Genomic DNA, 13683 nt, shown 5'->3' with positions numbered 1-13683 from the left:
GGTAAAGTGCGAGAGGACGTGAGTGAGTGGAGGGGAGAGTGATGAGTGAGTGGGGTTTGGGTTGGGATGCGGCGGAGGGAGGGGAAAAGGTGAGGGGTGGCTAGTGAGCCCAGAGGCCAGCGCGCCAGGTGGGCCCTCGAGCTGGCCCGTGAGGCAACTTTGTTGTGCCTGGGCCGGGGAGGCCAGCACGCGTGCCTGGCCGGGAAGTGTCGTGCCTGGCCCGTGTAATCCTGGCCGGGCCGGGCCATGTTGGGCCGGCCAATTTGTCCAGGTATACTGTAATCCCTCAAAAAAATATACTGTGTATAAGGTAATTTCTTTTATAGTTGTTTTTTTAGGGGCTAAGTTTGGGTGCTGGTTGGGCCGTGGTGGATAGCTAATTTGGGCCTTGTGTGAAAATTTTGCTCAATGATAGAAATTCTAAACTCGCATGTGTGGGAATTTATGACAAAAAAATAGATATTGAAAGTATACATACCTCACAAAAACAATAAAAGTGTGTGTGTGTATATATATATATGAAATATGGTTCATAAAAATAAATATATTTTATAATTACCTTTCATATACTAAGGGTATCACAATAAAATTGAGAGAAAAAAATATACTTGGTTGAAGAAGGTTTGTTTGCATGTTTTTTTTCTTGTTGGACAATTTTCCATGGCCTATATTAATAATTTAAATAATTTTCATATGACTATTTACTTATATATGAACATTACAGTTTGTTGTTTTCCCCAAATTTTGTGTTAGTACAATTATTTAATCAACATATTTTCCTAATAATGTCAACTATGTTTTTTATAGAGAAAATAGTTGTGTCAGTTTCACTTTTATTTTTTCCAGATATTATATATGATTATACTCCCTTCGACCCCTTTTACTCCGGGCATAAGTTTTTCTTGTTTTTTCCAGAATACTCTGCGCGATCCTGATTTGTAGCGGTTTTTTCCTAAGTCTATCCTAATCTTCAGCCCCGCATGCAACGCTACCTCCTCCTGTGCATTAATTACTGACCACGCATGCAGCGCATGCAAAGGAGAATGGGCCAATAACAGCCATGCAGAGGAAACGAGGAGGACGGGCCAATAACTGGCTCCGGTGATCATAGCTTCCCAGCTTTCCTGGTCGCTGCAATTCAACTAGCACAGGGACAATTTCGTCCAAAAAAATTACAAGCAGGTCTCCTTGGTATGCGTGATGTGAGTTATGCGTAGACTAAAAAAATAGGAGGGAGTATTATGCAGTAGAAAATATCATTTATATTTGATCATTTATATTTCATTGTAGATACAAAGTGATGGGTTTCGACATATGCACTGATGTAACGATGACAAACCGCACTGAAACACCACGAGAAGAGGTGCATATAGCTAACCTTCCTCGGTATGTATATTGTACATGCAAATACGAAAGGTATATTTTTGTATATTAATATTTTTTCAGAATATAGGAGACATGGATATGGACTTTGGATATGCACAAAAAGAACTCGTTGAGGGTTTCGATGCGAAGTTGCTGAAAGGGACAGTAAATTCACTGAGTTTTTTACAACATAATGATGTCGAAGCGGTGATATCTCATAACAAACCAAAAATGGATGCCAATTTAAATGTTATCGCACAAGGTATTTCTTTAATGTTATTATCAATATTTTCTTTGTGAAATTGCCTTCTGTATTCAACTAATTTGGCTCATTTTGTTGTCCAAGTTGGCTCACTTTTTTATGAAGTCGACAGACTATGTTTGTACCCCTAGAGATATTTCAGTCACCGAATCAATCATGTCTGCCCCCAAAAAACCTTGTTCGTGGACATCTTGTTATCAACGGACGATTGGAATGCCTTTTGAAAGATGATATGTTCTTACACGATGGTGTAAGACCAACTGCATAAACTTTGTAATTAATAATTGCAACGAAATATAATATTGTAATATATATATATATATATATATATATATATATATATATATATATATAAAATCTAAATGTTGACTACAAGTGATAAATGCTTACATATATTGCATGCTTGCTCCAGACCATCTACGAGGCAGGTGATAAATGTCGTTAGTCTTTCTTTTTGGTATCAATTTTCATTGCAAAATGGAGTTCAATTATTCAGTAATTGTGTTTGTGTTATATTGTTTGTGCATGTGAAATTTAACATGTAACTCTTGTAAATTTTTTCAAGAGCCTGTGGCAACGGGCACTCTACTAGTAGTTTTATGTTTTGCAAGAAAATTATATGTACACCCTTTGTAAAGAAATATGAAATATAAGAGTGTTTAGGTAGTAATGATCTAAATGCTTTTAAGTACAATATAAAAAAGAACATACCATCTTAGAAGATATGGCCTCATCCGTTGCATTGGTGATGGACGATCGACAGATTTGAGACTCCGGTTGGATAACTAGGGAACCACTGCTCATACCGCTTATGCCTTTGATCCAGAACCTGCCACAGATGATGCATGAGCCGATAAACCACACAGAAGCTACTTGGAGCTCAAAACTTGTTCGCCAGGTGTTTCTGCCGATGGACGCGGATGCTATCCTTAGTATCCCACTTTGCACGGGTCGGATCACGGACTTCTGGTCTTGGCATTTGGACCGCAAAGGTTTTTTCTCCAAGGGAAAATTGGTTGTACGGTGTCACAGGACCGCCGAACTGCCATAAGAAAAACTTTGGAAGCTGTCGATTCCCTCAAAAGTCAAAACAGAAGGGACTTATCTATGCTCTCCGTGGGTCTCTCTCATTTACTACTCGATGGCTCGTTGTACGTGGGCTTTGTCTGACGAGAGTCTCACAAGACGCATGGTGTCATGCACGGAGCCGAATGCAAAAAAAAACCTGGTTGTTCATGTTGCATGACATGGTACCACAATTTCAATTCTATAGGATGATCGTTTCTCTTTGGGCGTTTTGTTTGCCCAAAGGCTATCGACGAGAACATCTTCCAAAGCCCATTATCTACACATTAGTTTATTGAGTCATATTTAGCGGAGGTACAAGCGTTGAAACATTGTCTTTTCGTGCATCTAGACCTACCCTTTAGACCCGTATGCGGTGGCTGCCGCCCCAAGCGGGACATGTAAAAATTAATGTGGATGGTTTTGCTCGTTCTGATACTAAAGGTGCGGCCATGGCTCTTTGCAGGGATGCGAATAGAGCATATGTTGGTGCATCAGCTATTGTTGTCAATAACATCATAGACCACCGTGTCTAGAAGCTCTGGCGTGCCGAGAAGGACTAGCTCTTGCTAAGGATCTAAACCTTAGAAACATTGTGATTATTTCTAATTGCGTAATGGTGATGAAATGTATTGAACATGGATCTTGTGGAACCTATGATGCAATCATCAAGGAGATCAAGGAGCGGAATACTTCTGTTGATAGCTATCATTTTGTTCACGGACATAGGAATTTTAATTTCGAGGCTCAGAACCTTCCAAAGTACGTTTTATCTTTAGGTGTAGTATATGTCATGTTTGGCTGGGTCTCCCTTATGACCCCATTATTGTACTTGTAAACATGCTCATCTCTGAGTAATAGAGTTGCATGTGTTTGCCTAAAAAAACTTATTTGCAAAACATAGTGTTAGCCAGTAGCAGACTCGGACACACAAGTAACTTAAGTCCTCTATAAACCAAAACTTGGTAATTCGAAAGCCTTCCTGGATTCATCGTATTTTACTGGCATTCAGATTTAGAATTGATGCCTACAGTATCCGGGTCGAAACTCAACTTCTGAACTCATTTTTTACCAACATCTTGATTCACAATGGTGCCTATAATATCAGGGGAGAAATATGGCATGTTCTTTTTTCATCAGATTTGCAGTTTTATCCAATTCTCGTGATTGATTCGAATGTGGCCTTCAAAACTAGATCGTCCTTGCTTGATCGTTTACAGTATTTCTTCATGGCCTTTGTAGACTTGCCGAACTGTTCATTCCTGCATGTTGGAGACACATAAGTGTCAGAATAGCTTCGGAACTCCTGGTAATTACACCCGCTAAAATCTTATCATATGCCCTTGAACACCAGCAGTGGCTGCGATTAGCCAGCAGCTACAAGCAAATAATTGTCGAAATAAAGCCGATTTAGGTGAACATTTAAACAGGTCCTATTAGGAATTCACCTGTTTTTGTCGCCGGCTGCCGCCGTCAGGCGAACATACTCTGCCTCAAGCTGCCGGATAGAGGGGCACTGACCCATCCTAGACTCTCTACTTTTTTTAGTGTCTGCTACTACTGGTCTGCTCTGCTTGCTAGTTGCTTGTTGATTGAGTTGCATTTCTGGTTACATATGTATTTAAGGGATTCTAGTTCAAATATAAAATACAAAAAATGGGAGAAAGCGCTCAGATATTTTGTGCCTTTTGGGCTTTTGATAGGTAGGCATGAATTGTGCTACTTCATCGTGCCACTTGTCTGTTCTTCTTTAGACTGGTTTTATGTTTGGCTACTTCAGGCAACTCCGCTCTTCACTCTGGTATTGTATAATCGTACTCACCGTAGCACATCTATATGGCTTCATAGAGGACCACCGTATATTGATGAACTTCTGCCTCTCGATTGTAACCTTATTATCTTGGAATGAATTTCTTTCACCCTAGAAAAAAAACTTCACTTTGGCATCACGTACATCCCTCCGAAATTGCTTCATTTGGCTTGATTTCGTGTGATCTCAATTGGTTTCCTTCCAGAAGTATATTTTCCTACCAAAGAAAGGAAAACAAGTTTTCTTCTCTCTCGAGGGATTAGCGTTAGAAATAACTGGAAGATAACGAAAACTCGATAAAAACCAAGTCAAAACCTTCGTCTAAAAGTGATAAAAATTAGAGCTAGCAATGTCATATCTATTTTTATTGTCTCACATATTTTGCTCTATCACCACACCTACATCACGTGGTCATATCTTGTGATCACAATTCAAACCTTTTGTGCAATGAGTCATTTAGTTGATACTATTCACTCATCTCATTGTACGTTTCTATTGACCTAGGGGGAGCCATGTAGTTGTGTGCATGTTGCATAATCAAGCAAATATTTATTGTATATGAACACTCCTAGGGGAACTCTCTACATTGATAGCTTTGCATAGCAATATTCCATATTCATATTCTTTGTCATGCTCTAACCATGATGTCATCAATACACCAAAAAAGTGGAGATTGAAAGGGAGGATATGGTTGATTCCCACTTCAAAAAGATCAAAGGCATGGTTTACTAGCGACTTGAAGCTTTTGATTTGGTTTATTTGAGTTGTATGACAACCGCACTATCAAGAGGTGTCATTATGGTAGAAAGGTGGTGTGGGGACACTCAAAACATAAACACTAGCCATCCTACACCTACCACCTTAAAGATGATCTACATCTTCATATCCAACATCTCAATGTGCCCCCAAGGAGTGTCCAAAGTCTCTGGACACCTCGTTCACACATAGTCTTTGACCCCCGTGCGCACATGCTGGTGAACTAGCCTCTCGATCACCCCGTGTGCACGTGGTCTTCGACCACCACGAGCATGGGGTGATGCATTTATCTTTGGACATCCTATTCCCACGGGGTCTCAGACCACCATGTGCATGGGGTAGTGATTTAGCCTCTAGACATCCCGTGAATGTAATGTAAAGGTCTTTTGAAGGTGATTTAGCAATATAGTCCATCTGAATGCAAAGATCACAAAGTGGGATGAACTATATATAGATCTCTTCTTCCACCTCCATTCCTAAGAGAGCAAAGCTCGATCTACAACTTGACCAAACCGATTTGTGTTCCCCGCTAGATTTCTTCACCAACAATTAGTTTCCCTAGTAGCTTGGGCTCCTAGCATGTTAGGGTTCCTCCGGAAGCTTCATTGCTTGTGGTGTGCTCCGGAGACGTATGTCAATATGTGGTGGTCGCCTTCAAGACCAACCCCGAGTGATTCGAGGCTCATCCGCTGGGGGTGACTTGAGGAGAATACAATGACATAATGGGTGGCATTCCGAAGCCTTGGCACCGACAACACTCTAATGAACACTAGCACTTCTCTAAGGAAGTGTAAATTTCGGGATAAAATCCACACCCCGACTCACTTTTGTTACTCCTTTTTATGCATTTTACTTTGCTTTGTATGCTCGTGGGACTTGCTAATTAGATTTTTTCCTAGCTTACATTGCTTTGATCTTGATTTCCCTATAGATTGTGTTCATCTAGTTGCATATATAGAGAACCTACTTTATCGGCAAACCCCTAAAACTGGTAATTAAGCTTAAAACCTATTCACCCCCTCTAGTCAACTGTATCGACCCTCTCGGGTAAATTAAACTTCGATCAAGTTCTTCACTTATGCTCAGTCACTTAGCAATTTTAGGCTCTAGGGTTTTTCCTCACTTAGGATTCTCACAATCACTTTGAGAGGATGGGTTACTCAAAAAAACACTTGTCGAATTCCTATGGAACATCCAACCAACTAAGGTTGAGGTAGAGGTTATTTATAGTCAGTAGAGCAAGCTCAAGCGATGATGCGACTATTGGAGGTGCACTCACAACGTCACTGATGGAGTGCTGGACTAAGAGGTACTCACCACGTGTCTCTCGGCCAGGTTGGTCAGGCCGAGGACCCACATGGCGGTTCACTAATGGGACATTTCGGGCAGCCGATGACGTATACTAGGAAAATTCCACAAGACTTGGCACACAAGACGAGGACTGCTGTTATCCTAGGCCTCCGATACATTGTGTAAATCGAGGCCAGACTAGTCAATAGAACATTACATTACAACATAGGTCAACAATCTCGTGGTAGATACATGTACTCTGTACTATACCCCATATCAATACAATCAATAGCATGACATAGGGTATTATCTCTTTGAGAGAGCCCAAACCTAGGTAAAATCATGTGTCCATGTTACCATCGCTCCAAGACACCTAGCTTATGACCCCTACCTCGACATATGATGGATTTAGCACCAACATTGGTGTCCCATACAGGTCCCTGTTGGTAGTCACTGCAGTACGATAGGAATTCAGATCGACTCTGACGTGGTTAACGCGTCGGAACGAAACTTCAGCATCAACGTCGGCTTTCATCGCTGGCTCGACTGGTCACCTTGGCTGGATCGAGGACTACACTCTGCGTTGGATCATCAAGTTCGGACGGGTGCCTCCATCATCAACTCAAATCTCAACTAAGATCATGGAAGAATCGTCCATGGAGCTCGGGGTCTCAATGTCAATAGTGCCCTCACGCGATTGTGCAATTTTTTTGGGCAACATATTCGTGTTCGTTGTCCCTGCCTCCTCAAGCACCGCTTTGATGGTTGCTTCAGTGGAACTGCGCTGAATTGAGCCTACAACAACCCTGTAAAATTTGATCATGGTGGGGTGGCAGTTAGGGCGTAGTACCGCTGCAGTGGTACTACCGCACTGAACTACCACTCTACTACCGCCTATTTACAGAACACACAAGACAAGCGGAAGTAGTGACCGCACTAAAATGCGGCAGTACCGCTGGAGTGGTACTACCACTGAGCAGAGCGGTACTACTGCTTATGCTATTCTGAAAAGCCCAAGCAAGAAGGAAGGACCAGCTTAGTTGCCGGGAAGGAAATGGGGTGCAAAGAGACTGTGTACGTGTTGATTCACCCAAACCTTTCCGAAGCAGACCCCCTCTTAATAGTACGGTGTTCCTAGGACTCAAGTCCACCGAAAATGAAACACAAGAAAAACACCGTCTTCATAAACATCCCGAGGGGTTCGAATCGTCTTTGTGCCATAAGATAGATTATCTGATATGCTCAATGCACATGATTACTTCGCAAAAGCATTGTCATCAATCACCAAAACCAATAAGGGAGAAATATGCCCTAATAGTTTTTCAATCTCTAGACGTAGAGAATGATCCATTAAATCCATGAGACGATGCAAATGCAATATTGGGACACAAAGTTCAATATCCTAGTGCCATTGGACCCATCAAGCACAATTGGTTGGTACTCGAGAATATCTTTTGATATCTCCAAGGCATCAAACATCTTGTGCTAGTTTTCCAGTTTCAAAGAAATCTAGACACCAATATCACTGGATATATTGATCAAGATATCCACCATGTTAGATTGTAGACAAGCTTTGTGTTCCTACTAGGTGTGGTAGCCATACCATGAAAGTCTTCGAAACAAACCTTAGTGGCTACATCCACCAACCGTTATCTCAAAGATAATGTTGATTGTGTTATCCGGATGCAAACATGTTACATAGTAAGTAATATCACTATATTGCTCATATTGTAAGACAAATCATGTGACAACCTCGTTGATTTGTTTATGAAGTCTCTACCAAGTTCAACATTCCACAAACATGTTCATAGAATTGGTATTGACGACTTCAAGATATGCAACTATCAGGGGGAGTATGTTCCTGAATTACTCCTGTTCAAAGCACCATATTGTACTCTTTTCCCCTTTCTCAGTTTACTTTTTACAGGTTGTTATCAAGGTTTTTAATGAGGTAATATCAACATGAGATTATATTTCATATATTCTATTTTCCCGCCGAGGTTTTTAAGAAAGTATACATGCCATATTTATTGTCCTCTAAACTCTATGGATTTCCCATGTTGAGTTAAAGAGACAATTATCATGATATGTCATTGTTAGGACCGAGAGTATATCGACCAGGAGGCGGGGTGGTGAATGGGAGATTCAAAATTTCTTTTGAAAGTTTTGCACTAATCCCAAACATAGCAGTGGAAGTAAGGTATGGTAGATACAAACTCAATCAAGCATACTATTGAGGAAAAAATTCTTCGAGGTAATATGCAATAATGGTTAGAGCATAGCATATGATAGGCTTGATGATAATGATGGTAATGCAGTATGCCAACAGATATGCTATCATGACAAAGAGCTAGAGATGAACTATGAAGGATAACTACGAGAAATAATTGTAATGAGGAAAATGATCACAACACAAAAGAAGATGAGAACTATAACATCACAACAGAAGGAAGAGGGTGCAAAAATACGAGAAACGAATAATAACCGAAGGAAATGACAGAAGAAATAAGAGCGAATGATATGCAACATAGTACAAATGATCAGATAAACTATCGTCACAAAGCATGAATGAAAACTGCTGAGAGTATTGCAGTGAAGTAAATAGAACCACTGGTGCTCGATGGCGATAGAGAGATTTGGTAGACCAGTTCACCCTTCCGCCAAAGGGCTACGTCTGGTTGGAGGGGCTGTGGCTTAACATGGAAGATAAACTCTCTTCATCCTATTCTCCTTCAACACGGAGCTGATCAGACTCTGGTTGATTTCACTCGTGGTAGATACTTGTCGGCGATCTCCAAACCTTCGGTCGACCTTCGTGAACCACAATCACTCTTGGTTGCTTAAGATCTAGCTCAGTGAAGACAAGAACTCTTCAACACTCGAGCCAAAACCTATCCGTCTAGAGAGTGTGCAACTCTCAAGAGTAATAGGTACAAGAACTCTAACTCAGAACTATTGTGATGATAAACCACTGTCTAAGTTTGGGCTCTTGATTTTTCTCTCAGTGGATCTTAAACTCAAATCACTCAGAGAGGGGTTTCTCAAATCCATCTTCTCAGAAATATCAAGGGGAGCAGCCAACGGACAATGTTGGGGTGGGGTGGCTATTTATAGCCGCAACCTTCCCTGATGGGAAATGACCATTTTGGACATGCGGTCTAGCCAATGGCCAACTGACATGTTCACAACGGTCGGATTTTGGAGAAACGGTAACATTACTTGAGGAACAAGTAATGCTAACTCATCAGTCTGAGACAAATCTCTCGCAGCGAAGAAGATCACAGTCTCTTGCTGGCAAGTATTTGCTCGGAACACCAAGAGATTTCTCTCGCAACTTTTATAGGTTTTGGCTAAGCATCACAACAGATCTAAGCTTCGAGAACCTATACCCCTCTTAATAGTACAGAGGTCCTATGACTCAAATAAACGAAAGAAGAACAACAAAATGAATTCTACGTCTTCACTTTGTCTCCGACTTCCGTTCGCTGCAGTCAATTTGTTCAGACGCCAATACCGAATCAATGCTCACTTCAGCAATAAATTTCAAGAGGTAATTCCTTCACTTCAATCTTCTCGTCTACATGTCTTCATCAAAATGTAGCTCTTTCTTCTCTGCAACGCAGATATACTTTGGTGAAGTTCCTCAAACTTGACACAAGAGATTTGTTCATTTATCACTTAATGTACTTCTCCCCTTTGTGCCATCACTTGATGATTTGCTGTCATATTTGTAGAGCAAACATTTTCCCTGCACGATAGACAAATATCGAGGATAATCATTGCAAGGGTGCCTGTAAGCAGATAGTTCGAAGCAAATGAAATTGCAGGGGGTTATTAACATTACATGGCGACCGAGTATTTCACCACCACAAGCGGTTCATTAAGTTCATCAAGCAAATTGTTCGAGGGAAAACCAAAAACGTTCAACTACGAAAAGCAAATGGAAAATGAGAAAACCCTTCAAGTACTTCGATCATCAATCACTCGGTGTACTTCTCCCCCCTTTTGTCAACAAGTATCAAAAATGAAAGAGAAAACATACGAGGAACTACTCTTCTCGAGTGTCCTCAGAATCAGAATTGAAAGTACTCGACAAATCAGAATCCGCGGAGCGAGGAATGGTCGAGGTAGAAGTAGGAGTAGCAGCATGAGCTCTGGAGGAATTGGTGGGATAAACATCTAGCTTGTAGATGAGTGTTCCAGCTGTGTCTTCAATTTCGTCATCATGCCTGACAAACAATAGGTTAGTTGATGTAGAACGCTTAGGGAGCACAGGGGTTTGCCTTCCGATGCGAGGAATAGCAAGTAAATCTAGGTAGTCATAATCTTTCTTGATGCCCTTGGCAGCCAACTACTTTCGAGAATAATGCTGCCTTAGAAGAGAACAAGAGCGCTTCTTTGCTTCCTTCTCATGCAGAAGGGTTTGGCGAGCATAATTGTGAAGTGAATTCAACTTAGTCATCAATTCCAGCTTTTCTTTTTGATCAAGCTTGATGTGGATTTCTAGTGCTTGCTGTGTGCGAATGCAAATCTCATATAGAGATGGATTTTCTTCACGAGGGATTTCAACCTTGGCTTTCTTAACTTTTGGAGCGGCTTCAGGTGCAGACGCAGTGCCAGCAGCACCGACAGGTGCCTTTCTTTTTCCAATATCCTTCACCATACAGAGAGTGTCACGTACTGGTGGCGTGAAAACATTCAGAATATGAGCCCAAAAGAATTTTTCATTGATAAGCTACTCAATTGCATACATGATCCATGATACGCCTCCAACGTATCTATAATTTTTGATTGTTCCATGCTATTATATTATCTATTTTGGATGTTTTATATGCATTAGTATGCTATTTTATATTATTTTTCGGATTAACCTATTAACCTAGAGCCCAGTGCCAGTTTCTGTTTTTTTTCTTGCTTTTGAGTTTTACAGAAAAGGAATATCAAACGGAGTCCAAACGAGCTGAAAATTTATGGTGATTTTTTATGGATCAGAAGAAGCCCACATAGCATCGGAGTGGGGCCAGAAGAGTCCCGAGGCAACCATAAGGGTAGGGGGCGCCCCCCCTCACTTGTGGTCCCTCGGTAACCCCCCTGATGTGAGACCGATGCCAACAATTCCTATAAATCACGAAACCTCCAGAAAGAAACCTAGATCGGAAGTTCCACCGCCGCAAGCCTCTGTAGCCACGAAAACCAATCGGGAGCCCGTTTTGGCACTCTGCCAGAGGGGGAAACCATCACCGGAGGCCATCTTCATCATCTCGGCGGCCACCATGACGAGGAGGGAGTAGTTCACCCTCAGGGCTGAGGGTATGTACCAGTAGCTATGTGTTTGATCTCTCTCTCTCTCTCTCTCTATCTATCTATCTCTCTCTCTCTCTCTCTCTCTCTCGTGTTCTTGATTTGGCATGATCTTGATGTACTGCGAGCTTTGTTACTATAGTTGGATCATATGGTGTTTCTTTCCCTATATCTTCTTGTGATGAATTGAGTTTTACCTTTGAGGTTTCACTATTATCGGATTGAATACTACTATGGATTTGAGAACACTTGATGTATGTCTTGCGTGGGATACCCATGGTGACCATGGGGTGTTCTATTAATTCACTTGGTGTATGTTTTGGTACTCAACTCGCGGATGCCCGAGGTGACGTTGGGGTAATCTATGCATAGGGGTTGATGCACGTTTTCATCATTATTTCTCTGGTAGAAATCTTGGGGCACTCTTTGAGGTTCTTTGTGTTGGATTGAATATTATGAATCTGAAGTTGTTTGGTGCATATCGTATAATTGACCCACGGATACTTGTGGTGACATTGGAGTATCTAGGTGACATTAGGGTTGGTTGATGTGTATCATATGGTGTTAATTTACTACAAACTCTAGGGCTGTTTGTGACACTTATAGGAATAGCTCAATGGATTGATCGGACAGAATAACTTTGAGGTGGTTTCGTACCCTATAAGCAATTTCATCTTATGTTCTTCGCGATAGGAACTTTTGAGTGACTCGTTGTCGCATGTTGAGGGATTGCCATATGATCTAATTATGTTATCATTGTTGAGAGAACTTGCACTAGTGAAAGTATGAACCTGTAACGCCCACAATGCGGCTATATCTCCCACGTGTCGAGGCACGACTTAGAGCATAACCGCATGGTGGTTTAGTCGCAGGTGGGGTAATCTTCACACAATCCCATGTACTAAATAAGAAAGGGATAAAGAGTTGGCTTACAATCACCACTTCACACAGATAACAAGTTAAACATACATCATCCAGATTACAATCAAGGTCCGACTATGGAACCAAAATAAAAGAAGACAACCCCAAATGCTAGATCCCCGATCGTCCCAACAGGGCTCCACTACTGATCAACCGGAAAAGACACATAACAACGACCAAGATCTTCATCGAGCTTCCACTTGAGTTCAGTTGCGTCACCTGCACTGGTATCATCGGCACCTGCAACTGTTTGGAAGTATCTGTGAGTCATGAGGACTCAGCAATCTCACACCCGCGAGATCAAGACTATTTAAGCTTATAGGCAGGATAAGGTAATGAGGTGGAGCTGCAGAAAGCACTAAGCATATGTGGTGGCTAACATACGCAAATAAGAGCGAGAAGAGAAGCAACGCAACGGTCAAGAAGCTAGAAGCGATCAGGAAGTGATCCTGAAACTACTAACGTTCAAGCATAACACAAGACCGTGTTCACTTCCCGGACTCCGCTGAAAAGAGACCATCATGGCTACACACACGGTTGATTCATTTTAATTAAGTCAAGTGTCAAGTTATCTACAACTGGATATTAACAAATTCCCATGTGCCACATAACCGCGGACACGGCTCTCGAAAGTTTATACCCTACAGGGGTGTCCCTACTTAGCCCATCACAAGCTCTCACGGTCAACAAAGGATATTCCTTCTCTCGGAACGACCCAATCAGTCTCGGAATCCCGGTTACAAGACATTTTGACAATGGTAAAACAAGACCAGCAAAGCCACCTGATGTGCTGACAATCCCTATAGGAGTCGCACGTATCTCGTTCTCAGGGAAACACCGGATGAGACAAGCTACGAGTAAAAACCAGCCCTCGAGTTTCCCCGAGGTGGCCCCGTAGGCGGCTCGGTTCGGA

This window comes from Triticum dicoccoides, chromosome 5A, assembly GCF_002162155.2.
Source record: "Triticum dicoccoides isolate Atlit2015 ecotype Zavitan chromosome 5A, WEW_v2.0, whole genome shotgun sequence".
In the NCBI taxonomy this organism is placed as follows: domain Eukaryota; kingdom Viridiplantae; phylum Streptophyta; class Magnoliopsida; order Poales; family Poaceae; genus Triticum; species Triticum dicoccoides.
The sequence above is the reverse complement of the archived record's forward strand: the minus strand, read 5'-3'. Positions refer to the sequence as shown.